This window comes from Saccopteryx bilineata, chromosome 3, assembly GCF_036850765.1.
Source record: "Saccopteryx bilineata isolate mSacBil1 chromosome 3, mSacBil1_pri_phased_curated, whole genome shotgun sequence".
NCBI classification, from domain to species: domain Eukaryota; kingdom Metazoa; phylum Chordata; class Mammalia; order Chiroptera; family Emballonuridae; genus Saccopteryx; species Saccopteryx bilineata.
The window spans coordinates 130,174,508-130,196,328 of NC_089492.1; the positions used below are offsets into that span (position 1 = coordinate 130,174,508).

The window sequence follows — 21,821 nt, forward strand, 5'->3', positions numbered from 1 at the left end:
GTCATTAGGAACACCTAAATAAAGAGATAGCAAATATAAAAAAAAACAAGAGCCTACAACCAAGACTACTTTATCCAGCAAGGCTATCATTTAAAATTGAAAAAGAAATAAAAAGCTTTACAGACAAAAAAAACCCTCAAGGAATTCACTACAACCAAACCAAGGCTGAAAGAAATGTTAAGGGACCTGTTGTAAACAGATCAAAGGAGAAAAAGAATATAGCAAAACAGGAATACAGCTTTAAAGAATAAAATGGCAATAAACAATTACATATCAATAATAACCTTAAATGTAAATGGATTAAATGATTTGATCAAAAGACATAGGGTAGCTGCATGGAAAAGAAAACAGGACCCATACATATGCTATCTACAAGAGACACACTTTAAATCAAAAGATGCACATAGACTGAAGATAAAGGGATGAAAAAAAAAATTTCACGCAAATGAAAATGAAAAAAAAGCTGGGGTAGCAATATTTATATCAGACAAAATGTACTTTAAAACAAAGACTATAGTTAGAGATAAAGAAGGTCACTACATAATGATAAAGGGAGCAGTCCAAAAGGAAGATATAACCATTATAAATATCTACACACCTAATATAGGAGCACCTAAATATATAAAGCAGACTTTGATGGATTTAAAGGGCGAGATCTACAGCAATACTATAATAGTAGGGGATTTCATACCCCGTTAACATCATTAGATAGATCCTCAAGAAAGGAAATTAACAAGGAAACAGCAGACTTAAAGGACATATTAGATCAACTCGATTTAATAAATATCTTCAGAACCTTTCACCCTAAAACAGCAGAATATACATTTTTTTCAAGTGCTCATGGTACATTGTCTAGAATAGATCACATGTTAGGGCACAAAAGCAGTCTCAACAAATTTAAGAAGATTAAAATCTTATCGAGCAATTTCTCTGATCACAATGGCATTAAACTAGAAATCACCTGCAACAGAAAAACTGAAAAATACTCAAACACTTGGAAATGAAATAGCATGTTATTAAATAACAAATGGGTAAACAATGAGATCAAAGAAGAAATTAAAAAATTCCTAGAAACAAACGATAATGAGCATACATCAACTCAAAATTTATGGGACACAGCAAAAGCAGTCCTGAGAGGAGAGTTTATAGCATTACAGGCATACCTCAAGAAGCTAGAAAAAGCTCAAATAAACAACTTGACCCTACATCTAAAAGAACTAGAAAAAGAACAGCAAGCAAAGCCCAGAAATAGTAGAAGAAAGGAAATAATAAAGATCAGAGCAGAAATAAATGACATAGAGGCTAAAGAAACAATACAGAGGATCAATGAAACCAGGAGCTGGTTCTTTGAAAAGGTAAACAAGATCGATGAACCTTTTACCAGACTCACCAAGAAAAAAAGAGAGAACTCAAATAAATAAAATTAGAAAGGAGAGTGGAGAAATAACAACTGACACAACAGAAATACAAAATATTGTAAGAAAATACTACGAAGAACTGTACGCCAAAAAACTAGACAACCTAGATGAAATGGACAAATTCCTTGAAACATATCATCTTCCAAAAATTAATCTGGAAGAATCAGAAAACCTAAACAGACCAATTACAACAAATGAGATTGAAACAGTTATCAAAAAACTCCCAAAAAGGCCCTGGCCGGTTGGCTCAGTGGTAGAGTGTCGGCCTGGTGTGCGGAAGTCCCGGGTTCGATATCTGGCCAGGGCACACAGGAGAAGCACCCATCTGCTTCTCCACTCCTCCCCCTCTCCTTCCTCTCTGTCTCTCTCTACCCCTCCTGCAGCCAAAGCTCCATTGGAGCAAAGTTTGCCCGGGTGCTGAGGATGGTTCTGTGGCCTCTGCCTCAGGCACTAGAATGACTCTGATTGCGGCAGAGCGATGCCCCAAGATGGGCAGAGCATCGCCCCCTGGTGGGCATGCCGGGGAGATTCTGGTCGGGCGTATGCGGGAGTCTGTCTAACTGCCTCTCCGTTTCAACTTCGAAAAAATACAAAAAACAAAGAAACAAACAAAAAAAACTCCCCCCCCAAAAAAGTCCTGGGCCTGATGGCTTCACAAGTGAATTCTACCAAATATTCAAAGAAGAACTAACTCCTATCCTTCTCAAGCTATTTCAAAAAATTCAAGAGGAAGGAAGATTTCCAAGCTTCTTTTATGAGGTGAGCATAATTCTGATTCCAAAACCAGACAAAGACAACCACACAAAAAAGAAAATTATAGGCCAATATCCCTGATGAATATAGATGCTAAAATCCTCAACAAAATATTAGCAAACCAGATCCAGCAATATATGAAAGAAATCATACACCATGATCAAGTAGGATTTATTCTTGGGAGGCAAGGCTGGTACAATATTCGCAAATCAATCAATGTGATTCATCACATAAACAAAGGAAGGAGAAAAACCACATGATAATTTCAATAGATGCAGAAAAAGCATTTGATAAAATCCAGCACCCATTTATGATCAAAACTTTCAGCAAAGTAGGAATACAGGGAACATACCTCAACATGATAAAGGCCATCTATGACAAACCCACAGCCAATATCATACTCAATGGGCAAAAATTAAAAGCAATCCCCTTAAGATCAGGAACAAGGCAGGGGTGCCCCCTTTCACCACTCTTATTCAACATAGTTCTGGAAGTTCTAGCCACAGCAATCAGACAAGAAAAAGAAATAAAATGCATCCAAATTAGAAAAGAAGAAGGAAAACTATCAGTATTTGCAGATGATTTGATATTGTATATAGAAAATCCTAAAGTTTCAGTCAAAAAATTACTAGACCTGATAAATGAATTCAGCAAGGTGGCAGGATATAAAATCAATACTCAGAAATCAGAGGCATTTTATACACTAACAATGAACTATTAGAAAGAGAAATTAAGGAATCAATCCCCTTTACCATTGCAACCAAAAACATAATGTACCTAGGAATAAATTTAACCAGGGAGATTAAAGACTTGTACTTGGAAAATTATAAAACATTAATAAAAGAAATCAGGGAAGAAAGAAACAAGTGGAAGCATATACCGTACTCATGGTTAGGAAGAATAAACATCATTAAAATGTCTATATTACCCAAAGCAATTTATAAATTTAGTGCAATACCAATTAAAATACCAATGACTTACTTCAAAGATATAGAATACATATTCCAAAAATTTATATGGAACCAAAAGAGAACACGAATAGCCTCAGCAATCTTGAAAAGGAAGAATAAAGTGGGAGGTATCACACTTCCGGATATCAAATTATATTATAAGGCCATTGTACTCAAAACAGCCTGGTACTGGCATAAGAACAGGCATATAGATCAATGGAACAAAACTGAGAACCCAGAAATAAACCCACACTTTTATGGACAACTGATATTTGACAAAGGAGGTAAAAGCTTACATTGGAGTAAAGACAGCCTCTTCAACAAATGGTGTTGGGGAAATTGGACAGCTACCCGCAAAAAAATGAAACTAGACCACCAACTTACACCATGCACAAAAATAAACTCAAAATGGATAAAAGGCTTAAATGTAAGCCGTAAAACCATAAGCATCTTAGAAAAAAAATAGGCAATAAGCTCTCTGCCATCTGTCGCAGCAATATATTGAATATTTGCCAATTTGTCTCCACAGGCAAGTGAAACAAAAGAGAGGATAAACAAATGGGACTTTATCAAACTAAAAAGCTTCTGCACAGCTAAAGAAAATAAGAACAGAATAAAAAGACAAACTACACAATGGGAGAATATATTTGACAATGCGTCTGATAAGGGGTTAATAACCAAAATTTATAAAGAACTTATAAAAATCAACACCAAGAAGATAAACAATTCAATCCAAAAATGGGCAAAAGAAATGAATAGACACTTCTCCAAGGAGGACCTACAGATGGCCAATAGACATATGAAAAAATATTCAACATCACTGATCATTAGAGAAATGCAAATTAAAACCACAATGAGATATCACCTCACACCAGCCAGAATGGCGCTCATCAATAAAACAACACAGAATAAGTGCTGGCGAGGATGTGGTGAAAAGGGAACCCTCCTGCACTGCTGGTGGGAATGCAGACTGGTGCAGCCACTGTGGAAAACAGTATGGAGATTCCTCAAGAAATTAAAAATTGAACTGCCTTTTGACCCAGCTATCCCACTTTTAGGAATATACCCCAAGAACACTATAGCACTGTTTGAAAAGAAGAAATGCACCCCCATGTTTATGGCAGCATTGCTCACAATAGCAAAGATCTGAAAACAGCCCAAGTGTCTGTCAGAGAACGAGTGGATTAAAAAGCTTTGGTATATATATATACACTATGGAATACTACTCAGCCATATGAAATGATGACATCGGATCTTTTACAACAACATGGATGGACCTTGATAACATTATACTGAGCAAAATATGTAAATCAGAAAAAACTAAGAACTATATGATTTCATACATAGGTGGGACATAAAAATAAGACTCAGAGACATGGACAACAGTGTTGGGGTTACAGGGTGGGGGGAGGAGAGGGAGGGGGTTGAGGGAGGGGAGGGGCACAAAGAAAACCAGTTAGGAGGTGACGGAAGACAATTTTATCAATGTCACCCCATCAAAATTAATAAAAAAAAAAAAAAGAATTTGTCTCATGGCTAATTCAGGCAGTTAGAAGAATAGTATAAGGATGCTAATTCTGCTTCTCGGAATCCTGCAAAAGGGGCCCTAAGCAAATTGGTGATTTGGTTCCTCTGATTTTTGCCAATTGGATTTAAAAAAAAATAGGTCAGGAGCGCCCTCAAATGGAACTAACAATACATGACCATAAATTTAAAGGACTGTTAGATACTGGAGCCGATGTATCTGTTATTGCTAAGCTACATTGGCTTCCTTCCTGGCCCACTCATGCAGCAGCCACAGAATTACAAGGTATAGGGCAGAATAAATCCCCTCAACAAAGTTCTAGTTTTCTAAATTGGGAAGATTAAAAAGGTCATTCTGAATTTTTTAAGCCTTATGTGCTCCCTGGACGGCCAGTTAATTTGTGGGGTAGAGATGTTTTGAAAAATATGGGAGCATTACTTGTCAATCCTAATGCTTTAGTCAGTACTCAGATGCTTGATAGGGGATTTTTGCCCACCAAGGGACTAGGGAAAGAACAGCGAGGAATTCTCACCCCCATAGAAGTGGTACCCAATACCAGAAGGTGTGGATTAGGATATCAAAATTTAGCATAGGGGCCTTGGTAGCTCCTGCTACTTCAATGATGCATTGTCCAGACCCAATTACTTGGAAATCAGATAATCCTGTATGGGTAGACCAATGGCCCCTTTCTCAGGAGAAATTTAGGGCAGCTGCTCAATTGGTACAAGAGCAGCTACAGCTTGGGCACATTGAACCATCTAATAGCCCATGGAATACACTTCCATATTTTGATCTTGTTGCCTCCTGGATTATTAAGGGGCATAGGCAACCCTTACAGCTTATAGGTTTTGAGCCTCAAAATTATTTTTGTTCCTTTTTTCAAAGGATCAACAACAATGGCTCTGGGAAACTTCCACTAAATGGCAAATTGCTCTTGCAAATCAATGGACACCTTTATAGTGAAACAGTCAACTTAAAATCAGCTCAAAGACTAGAATTATATGCCATTATCATGGCTTTTCAGCATTTTCCATATTCCCCCTTTAATCTATATACAGACAGCAAATATTTACTTATGGTGTTTCCACTATAAAAGACTGCTGTCTTAAGAACAAATGCTGATGAACTATTTCAGCACTTCCTCCTTCTTCAAAGACTTGTATGTCAACATAGAGCTCCATGTTTATAGGACATACTCGAGCTCACTCCATGCTCCCTGGAGCTTTAGCACAAGGGAATGCCCTTGTTGATCAAGCTACCCAAAAGAAAATTATTTGGAGCAACCATGACAGATCGAGCAATTCAGTCTCATACTATTCATCACCAGAATGCTGCAGCCCTGTTTAAACAGTTTTCAACTTTCTCGGGAAGCAGCACAGCAGATGGAAAAATCCTGTCCAAGGGGTCCTATACTACAATCTGTCCCTTAATTTGAAGTTAACCCTCAAGGACCCCTACCAGGACAACTTTGGCAAATGGATGTTACTCATATACCTTCATTTGGCAAACAGTCCCATGTCCACGTTACAGTGGATACCTATTCTGGATTTATAGTAACCTCTTTCAGAACAAGAGAGGCTGCTAAGCATGTTATAGCTCATTTTATGTATTCATTGTTCTATTATTGAATTTCCTAAACTGGTTAAACTGACAGTGCTCCTGCATATGGAGCAAAAGCATTTACTCTATATTGTCAACCTTTCAAATTATGTGTATTTCTTACAATCTTTAATGTCAAGGTATTATTAAAGTGTACCCAGCAAATATTTTTTTTAATAATTTTATTTTTTTAATGGGGCAACATCAATAAATCAGGATACATATATTCAAAGATAACATGTCCAGGTTATCTTGTCATTCAATTATGTTGCATACCCATCACCCAAAGTCAGATTGTCCTCTGTCACCTTCTATCTAGTTTTCTTTGTGCCCCTCCCCCTCACCCTTTCCCTCTCCCTCTCCCCCCTCCTTCTGCCCCCCACCCCCTGTAACCACCACACTCTTATCAATGTCTCTTAGTCTCACTTTTATGTCCCATCTACCTATGGAATCATGCAGTTCCTGGTTTTTTCTGATTTACTTATTTCACTTCGTATAATGTTATCAAGATCCCACCATTTTGCTGTAAATGATCCTAAGTCATCATTTCTTATGGCTGAGTAGTATTCCATAGTGTATATGTGCCACATCTTCTTTATCCAATCATCTATCGACGGGCTTTTTGGTTGTTTCCATGTCCTGGCCACTGTGAACAATGCTGCAATGAACATGGGGCTGCATGTGTCTTTACGTATCAATGTTTCTGAGTTTTTGGGGTATATACCTAGTAGAGGGATTGCTGGGTCATAAGGTAGTTCTATTTTCAGTTTTTTGAGGAACTACCATACTTTCTTCCATAATGGTTGTACTACTTTACATTCCCACCAACAGTGTATGAGGGTTCCTTTTTCTCCACAGCCTCTCCAACATTTGCTATTACCTGTCTTGTTAATAATAGCTAATCTAACAGGTGTGAGGTGGTATCTCATTGCAGTTTTGATTTGCATTTCTCTAATAGCTAAAGAAGATGAGCATCTTTTCATATATCTGTTGCCCATTTGTATTTCTTCCTGGGAGAAGTGTCTGTTCATGTCCTTTTCCCATTTTTTTATTGGATTGTTTGTTTGTTTGTTGTTGAGTTTTATGAGTTCTTTGTATATTTTGGATATTAGGCCCTTATCTGAGCTGTTGTTTGAAAATATCATTTCCCATTTAGTTGGCTGTCTGTTTATTTTGTTATCAGTTTCTCTTGCTGACCAAAAACTTCTGATGTAGTCCCATTCCTTAATTTTTGCCTTCACTTCTCTTGCCTTTGGAGTCAAATTCATAAAATGCTATTTAAAACCCAGGTCCATGAGTTTAGTACCTATGTCTTCTTCTATGTACTTTATTGTTTCAGGTCTTATGTTTAGATCTTTGATCCATTTTGAGTTAACTTTTGTACAGGAGGACAAACTGTAGTCCAGTTTCATTCTTTTGTATGTGGCTTTCCAGTTTTCCCAGCACCATTTATTGAAGAGGCTTTCTTTTCTCCATTGTGTGTTGTTGGCTCCTTTATCAAAAATTATTTGACTATATATATGTGGTTTTATTTCTGGGTTTTCTATTCTGTTCCATTGGTCTGAGTGTCTATTTTTCTGCCAATACCATGCTGTTTTGATTGTCGTGGCCCTATAATATAGTTTGAAGTCAGGTATTGTAATGCCCCCAGCTTCATTCTTTTTCCTTAGGATTGCTTTGGCTATTTGGGGTTTTTTATAGTTGCATATAAATCTGATGATTTTTTGCTCTATTTCTTTAAAAAATGTCATTGGAATTTTGATGGGAATTGCATTAAATTTGTATATTGCTTTGGGTAATATGGCCATCTTGATTATATTTATTCTTCCTAACCAAGAACAAGGAATATTCTTCCATCTTATTATATCTTTCTCGATTTCCCTTAACAATGGTTTATAGTTTTCATTATATAAGTCCTTTACATTCTTTGTTATGTTTATTCCTAAGTATTTTATTTTTTTTTTGTTGCAATCATGAAGGGGATTATTCTTTTGAGTTCGTTCTCAAATGTTTCATTTTTGGCATATAGAAAGGCTATTGACTTCTGTATGTTAATTTTGTATCCTGCGACCTTACTGTATTGGCTTATTGTTTCTAGTAGTCTTTTTGTGGATTCTTTGGGGTTTTTCTTGTATAGGATCATATCATCTGCAAAAAGTGATACCTTTACTTCTTCTTTTCCAATATGGATGCCTTTTATTTCTTTGTCTTGTCTGATAGCTCTGGCTAGAACCTCTAGTACCACATTAAATAAGAGTGGAGAGAATGGACAACCCTGTCTTGTTCCTGATTTAAGGGGGAAAGCCTTCAGTTTAGTGCCATTTAATATGATGTTAACTGATGGTTTATCATATATGGCCTTTATCATGTTGAGATATTTTCCTTCTATACCCATTTTGTTGAGAGTCTTAAACATAAAATTGTGTTGTATTTTATCGAAAGCCTTTTCTGCGTCTATTGATAAGATCATGTGGTTTTTGTTCTTTGTTTTGTTGATATGGTGTATTACGTTAACCGTTTTACGTATGTTGAACCATCCTTGAGATTCTGGGATGAATCCCACTTGATCATGATGTATTATTTTTTTAATATGTTGTTGTATTCGATTTGCTAGTATTTTGTTTAGTATTTTAGCATCTGTATTCATTAGAGATATTGGTCTGTAGTTTTCTTTTTTGGTGCCATCCTTGCCTGGTTTTGGTATGAGGGTTATGTTGGCCTCATAAAATGTGTTTGGAAGTATTGCTTCTTCTTCAATTTTTTGGAAGACTTTGAGTAGAATAGAAACCAAGTCTTCTTTGAATGTTTGATAAAATTCTCTAGTATAGCCGTCTGGGCCTGGACTTTTATTTTTGGGAAGATTTTTAATGGTTTTTTCTATTTCTTTTCTACTAAAGGTCTGTTTAGGCTTTCTACCCAGCAAATGTTTTAAGGTCAATTTAAAAAAATTTAAAAGGGGAGAGTCATATCCTGGAACTCCTACAGGTCTACCATACCATGCTTTTTACTTAAAAAATTTTAAATTTCTTTTGAATGCTGATGAACAGGAGAAGCCAAATCTTTTTATCCTGCAAACTACTAACTTTTTAATTTGATCCAGCTATTAACACTGTTTTGTCTTTTTCCAAATAGCCCCAGATATATGGAAAAGATTTATATAGGCAGATGGGGATCCTCAAACCCCTCAGCGAGATCTTCTGAGCATGGCTTTTAAGATACCAAGAGGCAGAAAAAGCCCAATAGAGATCAGAGGAACTACCAGCTTTTAGGATAGGCCCTTAAAGGCTCCAACACCCCAACGGGGTCTCCTAGAATGCCATCTGGGTCCTGCTTCAATAGTGGAAAGGAAGGTCATTGAGCTAAAGCCTGCCAGGCTTACATGCCTCTGCTGTGAGAAAACAGGAACACTGGAAGGTAGGCTTCCCCCTCGCTCCTCTAAGGGAGGGTTCAGTCTCTTCCAGCCCTGCTCCAGCCACCTATGACCTAACCTTGCCCAGAATGCTGGGGTTTGTCACTGAAAACTGAAGGGGCCCAGGGCCTTCGGCCCCATCTATGACACTGTGGATGAGCCTAGGGTATTTCTTCCAAGAAGCAGGTAAACTGATCTCATTTGCACAAGGGCCACTTCACTATGTCTTGCCTGAATAGTCAGGTTTTTTATTCTTCCCTCAAAGATCTCTGTTGTGGGGGTTGATAGTCCTATTTTCTGCTGCTTTGTTCAATATATAGTGTTTCCTTTATTCCTCCTACCTCAATGCCCCACTCATATTTCAGGCTGGGACCTATTCCTAATTTAGAGTTCTCTTTCCCCCTTTTGCCAACTTCTATTATGAATCTACCTTTGCCACCCAGCTTAGTGTATCCCAAGGTTCTCTTTACCATGCCTCAGTCGCAGAGCTCCAGGGAAAAGCAACCTGGTCTCATCTCTCCAGGCAGAGGAGAACAGAAGCTCCATCTCCACACATGCTGCAGATGGCTTTTCCAGTCTACCTGAATCATTACCAACTAGAAGCAGCAGTCATTGGGACTTGGACATGAGCTGCAAAGTATAGAATTGTGACAACAATTCCAGTGTCATGCAGACTTTTCCTGGATGTGGACTTTTCCTGGACTCCTGCTCCTTGGGTCAGCTCCTAAGAGACTGAACTGGGGTTGGGTTGCATTTATCAGGGACTTGGCATGGTGTTGGGGCCAACTTGAATTTGGTCACTTGTTAAGGACACTACTCTTTTATGGATTCTTGCTGTATTGGCCAAGAGTTTGCTTAAAGGCTTTAATCACTGTAAAAAAAAATAGAAGACTGGATAAAGATGGGGCACATATACACCATGGTATACTATTCAGCCATAAGAAATGATGACATCAGATCACTTTCAACAAAATGGTGGGATCTTGATAACATTATATGGAGTGAAATAAGTAAATCAGAAAAAAACAAGAACTGCAGGATTCCACACATTGGTGGGACATAAAAATGAGACTAAGAGACATGGACAAGAGTGTGGTGGTTAAGGGGCACAGGGGGAGGGGAAGAGGGAGAGAGGGAGGGGGAGGGACACAAAAAAACTAGATAGAAGGTGATGGAGGACAATCTGACTTTGGGTGTTGGGTATGCAACATAATTGAATGACAAGATAACCTGGACATGTTTTCTTTGAATATATGTGCCCTGATTTATTGATGTCACCCCATTAAAATTAATAAAAAATTAAAAAAAGATTTAGAGCTCTGAAGTGAGGGGAGAGGACGAGGGGGAGAAGGGCATATCTGTAGCCAAAGCCAGTGGGGTGGGAGGATGTGTAAGATACAGCTGAAGCCAGCGGGGAGGGGTTGAAGAAGAGAGGCAGGCACCGCAGCCAGAACTGCAGCTTCTAAGGAGGGAGGAGGGATTTAAGAACACAGTGGAGAAGGGAGGGGCCCTGGCCAGCAGGGGAGGAGAAAGAGAGAATGGTATTTGCAGGTGAATGAGAAACAGGATTCTGCAAAGAAAGCGGAGGGGGCTTTATGGAGGGAAGAGACTCAAGTGAAAGAGATTTGCAGAGGGACCAGAGAGGGGTCCCAAGAGAGGGGTGCCCCCGGGGGTCAGGCAGGAGGGGGAGAGAGTTGGGAGTCTATGGAGAAGGAAATATTAGGAGCGCAGGTTTTAGGTGAGGTTTCTCTGGCCAAAAAATGGACTGCGTGTAGAACGGCAGCACAGAAATTAAGGACAGGAGTGAAAGTAAAAGGAAACCTGCATGTAAGGAATTTCTGAGACCTTCCCAGTCTGGTGGCAAAAATTATCTAGGTACCTCAGAATATTGTAATCGAATGTCCCAATTTCAGGCCAATGGGAGTCATTGTCTAATTTGTATTGGGGCCACGCCGTGTTACAAAAGAAAATGAGTTTTTTTTGGCTTAAGGTCAGAGAGGCCCAACTTAGTGAGGTTTTTTTTTATGAGACAACCTAGAGGGGTCTGGTTGGAAGGCTTAGACTCTGAAGAGAACCATAGTGGAGACAGATGAGCAAGAGGGGGCGTCCCCAACTTTTGTCACTGTCCCAAGAGGAGAAAATCTCCATTTGGGGGAGTTGTCCCTGATAGAGTTTGTTACCACCTGTCAGGGAGCTCCAACGACAAGAAGTCTGAGAAAGTGGAAAGGTTTGGCTAGGCACCTAGTCTTCTATGCAGTCTATTGAGACGGAAAATCAAACCCCTCAAAATGTGAGACATGTCAGAGAAAATCATCCAACCAGAGAAAATTTTTTGGAAAAGAGAAACTGACCAGGGTAGGGGAAGGGAGAAAACTCCCTACCTTTCTGGTCTGGCAGGGGTTCTGGACAGGGACAGATCGCTGGCCAATCAACCTACAATTGCTTGTCCAGGCTTCATTTGGACAGCAAAGAGGGATTGTCCAGGCAACTGGTACCCTGTCCCGCATTTCAGCACCAAATGTTGGAATCCATGGGAGTCCAAAAAGACCAGAGTAACAGGCTTTATTGAAAGGAAGAAAGGAACCCTGCTGTGCACTTCTCCGGGGAGAAGGGCACTGGTTGCAGATTAGGGGTGAATTTATAGGGTTTGGGAGAGTCTGAGGGGGTACTGAGTCAGAAGTTCTAGTATGTTTGCTTTTACGGTTTTATGGTTTCAGCTTTCTGAAACATTTCTCCTTGAGGCAGTTGACCAGCTTCTTGGAACTCTTCTGCCTCAGGGGCAATTATCCAGTAAGTAAGGGTGAGTGAGGTCAGGCAGCCAGGTGGGACAACAAAAAGGCAGTTGGAAGTTCTGGTAAATTCATATATCTATCAAATAGTGTCTACTTCCTAAGTTGTTATGAGGATTTACCAACCTCAGGACATATCCCCTGACACATATCCCCTGACACATTTACATATCCCCTGACCCATTATTAGTGCTCAATAAATGTTAGCTATTATCCAGTGCTAGTGGCGATGAGTATAAAAATCTTAAAAACCAAAGCTTTCTACCCTGTTTCATGAGCCAATCTAACATCTGCAGACCTTTATTTTGAGGAAATTCTTCATTTAAAGCCCCTCAAAAAGTCATGCCAGGATTAATACATTGTGAAAACCCCTATATCACACAGCTGAAAGTTATTTCTAAAATCTGCTCCAGGCTGTATAAGATAAGGTACATTTCTTTTCTCACATTAGCTGCTGGTTGCAGAAGTTTCTTCCCCAAAGGCAAATTCACCAGGATTTGATGTGAAGATTTACAAACAATGTCTACATTTTTGTAAGTTGTTCCATCAATAGTTGAAATGCTAAGTAATTCCCTTTAATTAATATATGCTAAGACAAACATTTATAATAAGATTAATTAGTGTAACTCATTGTATTTTCCAAAGATGGTCACAACAGCATTTTCTATTACATAGGGAACAAAAGAAGAGTCAAAATAAGCAATATGCCAAAGTGACATATTTTGGGGCAGCCTGTTCTGAATCACATCTTTAGCCTTATAGAATAAGCTAAATTGAGTTTTGTATGAGTAAACTGGCTTTGTCTGCTCTGGGAATTTTTAATGCCAGTCTCCTGTCCTTGATTTTAAGATGAGCAAAATAGCACAAAAGTTGTATTCTGGGTGCTGTATCTGTGCCATGGCCCTCCAGCTTCAGGGGTGATGGGTGACAGTCTGCTCCTTGGTCCTCTGTGGCCTGTGCAGAACTTGGTGACTGGAATGATGCTGGACAGTCCCTTGGCCACCTGGACTATCTGACGCTGGTGTTCTGCTTGAGGTAGTTGATGTAATGAGTCAGGAGTAGCTTCTTCAACGCATCACTGTAGAAGATGCACGATGGGATCAGGCTCAGAAAGCTCGCCTTAAATAGAAAACAACTTGTTGGGGTGAATAAAAGACCAAGGAAGTTACTACTAAAACAAGAAAATTACTACTAAAATGATATTCATCATTTTAAAAAATATTTTTTCTGACTACTGAAGTCCCAAAACTTTTTAGCACAGTCATGTGTCACTTAACGAGGAGGATACTTTCTAAGAAATGCATCATTAGATGACTTTGTCATTGTGTGTACATCCTAGAGTGCACTTACACACACCTAGATGGTGTCTCCCACTACACCCTAGGCTGTGTAGGACAGCCTGTTGCTCCTAGCCAACAAGCCTGCACAGCATGTTACTGCACTGAACACTGTAGGCTTTTAAACACAGTGGTAAGTATTTGTGTATCTAAATATATCTGAATATAGTAAAAGTACATTTAAAAATTTTAAAGCCCTGGCCCGGTAGCTCAATGGATAAAACATTGTCCTGGTGTGCCAAGGTCACAAGTTCAAGCCCTGGTCAGGGCACATACAAGATGCAATCGGTGAGTGCACCACTAGAGGGAACAACTAAGTTGAACAGCAAGTTAATGCTTCTCTCTCTTTCTCTCTCTCTCCCTCCCTCCCTGTTCCTGTCTCCTCTCCCTTTCTCTCTTTCTCAAATCAATGCAGAAAAAACTTTAATTTAAAGATGGTACAGTATGATATAAAAGATAAAAAATGGTACATGTGTGTAGTGCATTTACCATGAATGGAGCTTGCAAGACTAGAAGTTGCTCTGGGTGAGTCAGTGAGTGAGAGGGTGGGGAATAGTCAGCCTAGGACAGTGCTGGATGCTACTGTCATCTTTATAAACATGGTATTCTTTTTTTAAGACTTTATTTATTTTTTTATGTCTTTATTTATTTATTTATTTATTTTAGAGGGGGAGAGAGAGAGAGCAGGAGAGAAAGAAGGGGGAGAGGAGGAGCAGAAAGCATCAACTCCCATATATGCCTTGACCAGGCAAGCCCAGGGTTTTGAACTGGCAACATCAGCATTCCAGTTCGACGCTTTATCCACTGTGACACCACGGGCCAGGCATAAACACAGTATTCTAAAGCAACACTAAATTTATTTTAAAATATTTTATTTTTCAATAATAAATTGAACAGGTTACTATAACTTTACTTTGTAAACTTTTTAGTTTTTTAACTTTTAATTTTTTTTGTAACAACAATTTAAAACAAACATTATAGTTGTACAAAAATATTTTCTTTCTATTTTTATTCTATAAGCTTTTTCCTATTTTTTATTTTTTACTTTTTAAACTTGTTTGTTAAAATCTAAGACACAAATACACACATTACCCTAAGCATTCATGGGGTCAGGATCACTAATATCACTGTCTCCACTTCAACTCCTGTCCCTGTGGAAGGTCTTCAAGGGCAATAACAGAAACCATGTGGTCAGCTCCTGCCACAGTTTCATTGTTTCATGTTTCTATTTGTGTCCAAAAGCAGCCTGGGCATGGTAAGAACTCCTGGTGTCACTGAACCTTATTTCCATATTTGATGGAGTCCGTGGTGAACAGGATCCAGCTTGCACTGCTCATAAGAGCCACCTGTGCACACTTCTAGGTTCACGCTCTGTGACAACATGTGGGAAGCTTAAAACCAATCATGGGGGAGGACTTAAATAATGGGAGTCAGCTAATGTTGCCAATCAAGGTGAGATTTGCCACTTGGGGGTTGCCTATGGGCCGAGCACCCAGGCCACCAACAGTCTGCACCCCTGTCCTCACTTGCTCCCAGAAAGGCAAAGTTATCAATTACCCAGATTTCATGGAGAAGGCAGCCACAGGATTCCTTTCTGATCCTGACATAACGTAGCGACTCTTTCGCAAACTCATCTGCAGTCTTGGTTATCAGGCTGCAACTGAAATGCTTTGTCATCGGGGTGGAGACCGCATATGGGGTCAGCACCTACAATGGGAGATAAAGGCGTATCACAGCAAGTCCGCCCAGCGTGAGAAGTGAGCCCCCACCTCAGCACCCCTTCATCCCCCAGCTCTGTTCTTCCTGTGGAAAGCTTCAGGGTCCGCAATGATAAGGGGGCGCTGACAAGGCGGAGAACTGGCAGAGCTGGGACCAGGCTCTGCATTTCACTTTGCCACTGACTCAGGATGAGGCCTTAGCCACATGCCACCAGGTGGGCCAAGCGCACACAGGGTGACGAGGACATGAGCCATCTCTCCGAACATGGCTGCCAGCCTTTGAAAATAAAAATGCAGGACACTTAGTTAAATTGAATCCAGAAAAACAACACCTATATATTTATTATAATTATGTCCCAAGTAGTCCACAGGATATACACACGTTGAAAAATGTATTTGTTATTTATTTGAAAGGCAAATTTAATTGGAAGTCCTGTATTTTATCTGGCAACCCTATCGCACAATTTTATTTCTAACATATATAGCCAAAGTTGGGGCAATTTAACACACCTGGGTCCCCACTTTCACACTTCAGTTAGGAGCCAGGAGTGGCACAAAGCTCATGATCTTTCCTGTTGTGGTAAGAAAATAAACAACCACACATTGCACCCCCCTAGTAGGACACCATGTTCCCACCCATGGCATCACCAGCTGGGGGCCTGGCATGAGGCTCCACGATGGGGCTCCTTACTTGATTCCCAGACACAGAGACCCCGGCATCTTCAGAGAGGAAAAAGGTCCACGCTTGTTTTCTTGGTTTTATTTTTCTTCACATCACATTTGCAATTTTTGTCATATCATATTTCCTTCACATAACATTTGAAATGACATTTATCATGACTGAGTCTAATTATCCAATTGAATGCTGTCATTCATTTGTGTAACACTTCACTACAAAGATCTCAAAGTGTTACTCTTAGAGAGATATAGGAACATCTATTTCCAACCCCAGTTTTCAAGTTGGGAAATAAGTATTTTCATTTCTACAGTGAAATTTGGTTAACAAAACACCTCATTGTAAAACACAGAAACTCAATAAATAGTGGTGAAACTTGTATACTTGTTTATTCATAGATCTTTATAATAACCTAGAGAAGTGAGCAGGTACTGTAAACCCCTTTCTACAGACAGGGGGACTGGGGCTCACAGAGTTTAAACAGGGTTTCCAGGATCACACAGGTGGTAAGTGGCAGAGCTGGGATTTGACAATGAAACTCAAGTCTATAGGACATACGTCCTTGTCCATTTAACAGATACTTATTGAGCACCAATTACATAAGTGTTGGGAGAGGGCAGCGGTGTTGAAAGGTCACGGAGTCTTCTCAAAGTTGCTGGGAGAGCAGCTCCACGGCTTTGACATCAGGAAGGATTCGCCTCCCCACCCACCTCCTCCCAACCCTGCTGCCCCTCGCAGCCACTAACTTGGCAGCCTCGGCATCTCTGGAGCACAAGTACCAAGATCAAAATGATGCTGAGACTGTCACACGGCAAGTAACCAAGTAGCTCTGGTAACCATTAGTGTTGCCCACCAAATATTTCTAGTTTCTGTTTCCTCCAGACATGTGACAGAATCGCACTTCCTGGACCCTTGTGTTTGGGTGGGACCATGTGACCAGATCTGGCCAGTGAGCATGAGCAAAGGTGACATGTGTCTTTTCTGAGCCAGAGCCCTTAATTAGCAAAGCAAGATCCTCTAGATCTCCTACCATGTTTTCTCTGGTACGTCACCTGACAGTACCCGAGATGGCAGCTGCTCCATCAGCCTGGGTCCCTGTGTCACTACAGTGAGCGAGTCCCCTCTGGCAGCTCATAGTGAACATGCATCATGAGTGAGAAATAAATCTCCATGGTGTTACATCAGTGAGATTTTAAGGGTTATTTTTTACTGCAGCGAACAGCTTATATGGGGTAGCACCTCTGCAAAAGGAATCTGTCTTCAGCTGGGGGTTGGAAGGTGGATAGAAAGGAAAAATATCTAGTAGGTGAGACTTTAGTTTGGGGGGTCAAAGAACAGCACTGTGGTCTAGCGGCATGGCTATTACAGTTACTCACTGTGGGGGGAAGTCAATGTTATTTGCAAAGGTCTCACCAATAACTCACATCTGCCTTTGCATAAGCTTTATCCTATAGCTGCTTAATTGATAAGAACAGTTACCTGCAATGGTCTTACCTGAGTATTTTAATTGAAAATAGAATGCACACCAACAATTTTAAAGATATCACTGTGAGCGTGCCTTTTCCATTTCTAATAGTATGTCGTACAACCTCTTCCCAAACAACATCAACAAGAAAAATCCCTGTAAACTTTTAATTCCAGGTTCTAGAAACCACTTAACTGCTGCTGAGCCAACCATGTGCATATCGCTGACATCTCAGGGTGTCACATTGCACAGCCTACAGATGCAGTGACAACCCGATCTGATTACAGTTAGGACAAGGTGGCCTCCACGGCGGGTCTGCCGCGGTTGGTGAAAGGGGAAGCAGAGCCCCTCCCCCCGACTGCTCAGGAACCAGGGTGTGAGGGTCTCTGTGGCCCCTCACAGACGAGCAGCTCCAAGGGCAGCACCCCCACTGCCCCAGCAGGGACGAGAGCCCAGTGCTGTCTTGCTCCCTCTCCACCATCACCCCTTCCTAAGCCTCCTCCTGTACCTGCAACGGAGAGTCAAGGACGGTCAACAAGACCCCAATCTCTGTCGTGATGCAGCATCAGGTAGCAAGAGGGTCGACAGCATTCCTGGGCACTCACCCCCTGCCCCATTTCCTGCCCCTGCATCCAGGGCCTGGTCCAGGGTGGCAGCAGACAGAACCGTGGTGGCACAGCTGCCACCACACTGGCCGCAGGAATTCCCAGTGTCATCCAGACCACCTGGCCCGGTCTGCACACAGCCGCCAGTCCTGCAGGGGGCAGTGGCCCCGGCTCCGTGTGGATCTGGGGTTCCTATTCCGGGGGCTCAGAACTGTTCACCTCACCTGGATGGTGATCCCTCTCGCTTGGTATTCCGCGTGCAGAGCCTTGGAGAACGTGCACACGAAAGCCTGGACAGGAAGGAGAACAAACACCTCAGGACCCAGCGCTGGCTTCTCCAGCAGAGCCAACACTCTGATTGCAACGGGCACCACGAAGGGGCTACCGCTCATCTTAAAATGCGGCGGCTTGTCTTGATGGGAGGTAGGACTTCATTTCTTGGACTAGAAGATCCCCTTCAATCAGTGGGAACATACAGTTTGGGATAAATACACCTCGGGCCACTGCACATAAACGACCCGACACAGGGGGACCTGTCCCGTGTGTAGAGCACCCCTCCCCAGAGAGTTTGTGGTGAAGACCAGGGCCTGGGGACACCTGTGGGGCCTCCAGGGCAGGAAGGAAACCGTGTGTTACTCGCTGGCAGGAAGGCAGCAGGGCGCCCAGGTGGGGAGGTGAGTGAGGGCTGGAGGCTGGGGCTGCGCCTGCCCTGGGGTGCCGCTGCAGGACCCCGTCAGCCAGGGAGGTGGGGGGGCAGCTCTTTTGTCTAACTGACCCCCAGACACCTGCCGACTGGCTCTGACCCGTCCATAGAAGAGTGCCTCCTGGTAGCCTGTCCACCGACTGGCCAGATGACCAAAGGAAAATGCCAACTGGGAGAAAGAAGAGGGAGAAGGAGACTCGAGCCACATGCTGTCACTCACCTTGGAAGCCGAGTACAGGGAGTACAGAGGCCGGGACAGAGGGCCACCCCAGAAGAAATGTTCAAGATGAGCCCTTTCCACCTAAAAGACAAAGAAGCACAAAGTCATCAGTTGCTTTGCCACCTGACCGCACCTTGAGAAGGAAGAGCATAAAGGGGCTCCCATGAACACGGGAACTCCATCCTCCCTCGGTCACACGTGCTCAGAGTCCTGTGACTGGGAACCAGTTCTGCGGCAGCGAAGGTTCCCCCACAGAATGCAGGAAACCAGCTGAGCTCAGACAAGACGGGGAAGAGATCCTGCTCTCTCAGCTGTGGCCACAGGAGCGCCAGGTCCCCTCTGACTCTTAAAGATGACCCACCAGACAGATGTGTGTCCTGAGTGGAATCCCACAACCCATCATCTGCTCACACGGACACCCCACACAAGCCTCTAGGGCCCTTATTATGCTTTTGAAATTTAATCTCTTTAATCCATTCCTGTGAGGCCCTTTACTTCAGGAAAACCAAGAAACTAAATGTTAGAATACAAGACCAAGCCCCTCTTCCTCTAGGAAAGATAAAACTATCGGGCATTTGCTTTTATTTTATTTTATTTATTTTTTTATACAGGGGCAGAGATAGAGTCAGGGAGAGGGATGGATAGGGACAGACAGACAAGAGCAGAGAGATGAGAAGCATCAATCATCAGTTTTTCATTGGGACACCTTAGTTGTTCATTGATTGCTTTCTCATATGTGCCTTGACCACCATGAGCCTTCAGCAGACCGAGTAACTCCTTGCTGGAGCCAGTGACCTTGGGTCCAAGCTGGTGAGCTTTAGCTCAAACCAGATGAGCCCGCACTCAAACTGGCGACCTTGAGGGCTTGAACCAGGGTCGTCCACATCCCAGTTCGGTGCTCTATCCACTGCTCTACCGCGTGGTCAGGCGGGCATTTGCTTTTAATGAACAGCATCTGAAAGAAAACAGCTCCCAAATGGGTGTTGTAATAGGGTGATACAGACGTGGAATAAATGGAGGCGCTCTCGGTGGTGATTTTCACCAGATATTGGAGTATTGGTGCCGACAAGAGCTGAAACTCATTATAACAAAGAGATGGTATTGGTCTCAGGCCAACTTCTGACATTTCTTTTATGCTCAACAGAAGTTAGTATTTGTAATACAATGTGTCCTGAGTCTGCTGTTCTCTCCTCCCTGAAGTGTACACTACATTTGACCTTCAAATATGCTTCTCAGTTTGCACAGCTGGTGGGGCCCAGAATGTTGTTTTTCTCCTGGAACCTCCATGTCCTTTCATCACAGTTTTATCATTTGTTCAAGCAGCAGCCAGCTGAGCCCTGGGCACCCCAGTCTCCAAGTCCACTGACTACCCGGCCAGAGAATCCATGTGGCTCTACGCATTTTCAAAGAAAGGCTTTGCCATGATTCCATGTGTTGCAGAATTAGCTGTGTCATCTGTAAGAGAAGGGCAGAGTTAAGGCTCGACAAAAGAACCGGACAGCGATGGGCAGTGCGATGGGGAAGCGGGTGCGGGAGGAAGTGGAGAACGGCTGCAGCAGCTCAGGCGGCCCTGGGACCCGCTGACAGCTGTTGGAGGTGATTCTGGCAGCACTGGGTCTGGCTGGAACCCACAGGAGGCAGCCTGGACAAAGTGCTCAGAAGCCTCTGGTTTCTCCTGCATAAAGCTTAGGTCTTCCTGCAACATGAGGGCAGTGAAAACCTGTGGAAATGGGCTTCTGGCCGTGGGATCAGCACTGAGGCTCCCAGCATGCTCACTCTGGGAGACAGGCAACAGTGGGCTGCTCGTCATAAACCCTGGCCCTGAGCTAGGATTGGGGACCATCAGGAAACCACATAAGTGTCCATAGGCATCTCAAGTACAAGGGTTGAGATGGAGAAGGACATCTGTCCACTCAACAGCAGCCGCATAAGCAACTTGTAGGTGGTCTGTGAAACAGTTCTCTAGACAGAATTGTCTGTCTGTTGAAATTACTACAGTATTGAGAAGTCCCTTCTTCCTCCCAACCTTCTGCCCCCTAAGAGGTCTTCTCTGCAGCTTCTGGAGCTTAAACATCCCATTAAAAGAGCGTTTCACATCATAACTATAAGGCACATATTTTAAGAACTATGGAGGAGGCAACTGTGTGGACTAAAATGTTCTCAAAGTACATTTGAGTGGAATCAGGCCATGTCCAGGGAGCAGGCTGGGGACAGAGAAGAACCAGATGGATGGGGAGAGGCAGAAAAATAATCAGACCAGGGCCCAGAAGACAAGTCTTGCTTATTTCCTCACGTTGTCCGGGAGCCCTGCGGGAGCTTTAGTAGGCTGTGTTCCTGCCCCCACTCCCGGTTCATCAGCCAGGCCCATAAGCCCATTCAGGAGTGTCCAGAGCAAAATTGTCACTGCTCTGGGTCAGCAGCAGGAGCAGGGGTGGTGGGGGTGTGCTCCCTAGAACCCACAGCACTGCCTCCTGAAACCCTGGATTTTAAGGGAGACAGAGAAGGATAAGGGCTAGATTGTGCCATCACCCCTACTTGCTTTCTCCAACATCACTGAGATGGTCACTGGAGCCACCAGCATGTTCTCAAAATTTCCCAGATGGATTCATTAGCTTCACTGGATTAGCAATCCCAATTACAGAGGTGACATCAGA

The 21,821-nt window shown here is 42.3% G+C and overlaps 1 pseudogene; it reads right to left on the minus strand.

The window, feature by feature from the left end:
- Nucleotides 1-13,287: 13,287 nt before the first annotated feature.
- On the minus strand, nt 13,288-20,977 carry LOC136328629 (17-beta-hydroxysteroid dehydrogenase type 3-like; annotated as a pseudogene).
- Nucleotides 20,978-21,821: the final 844 nt, after the last annotated feature.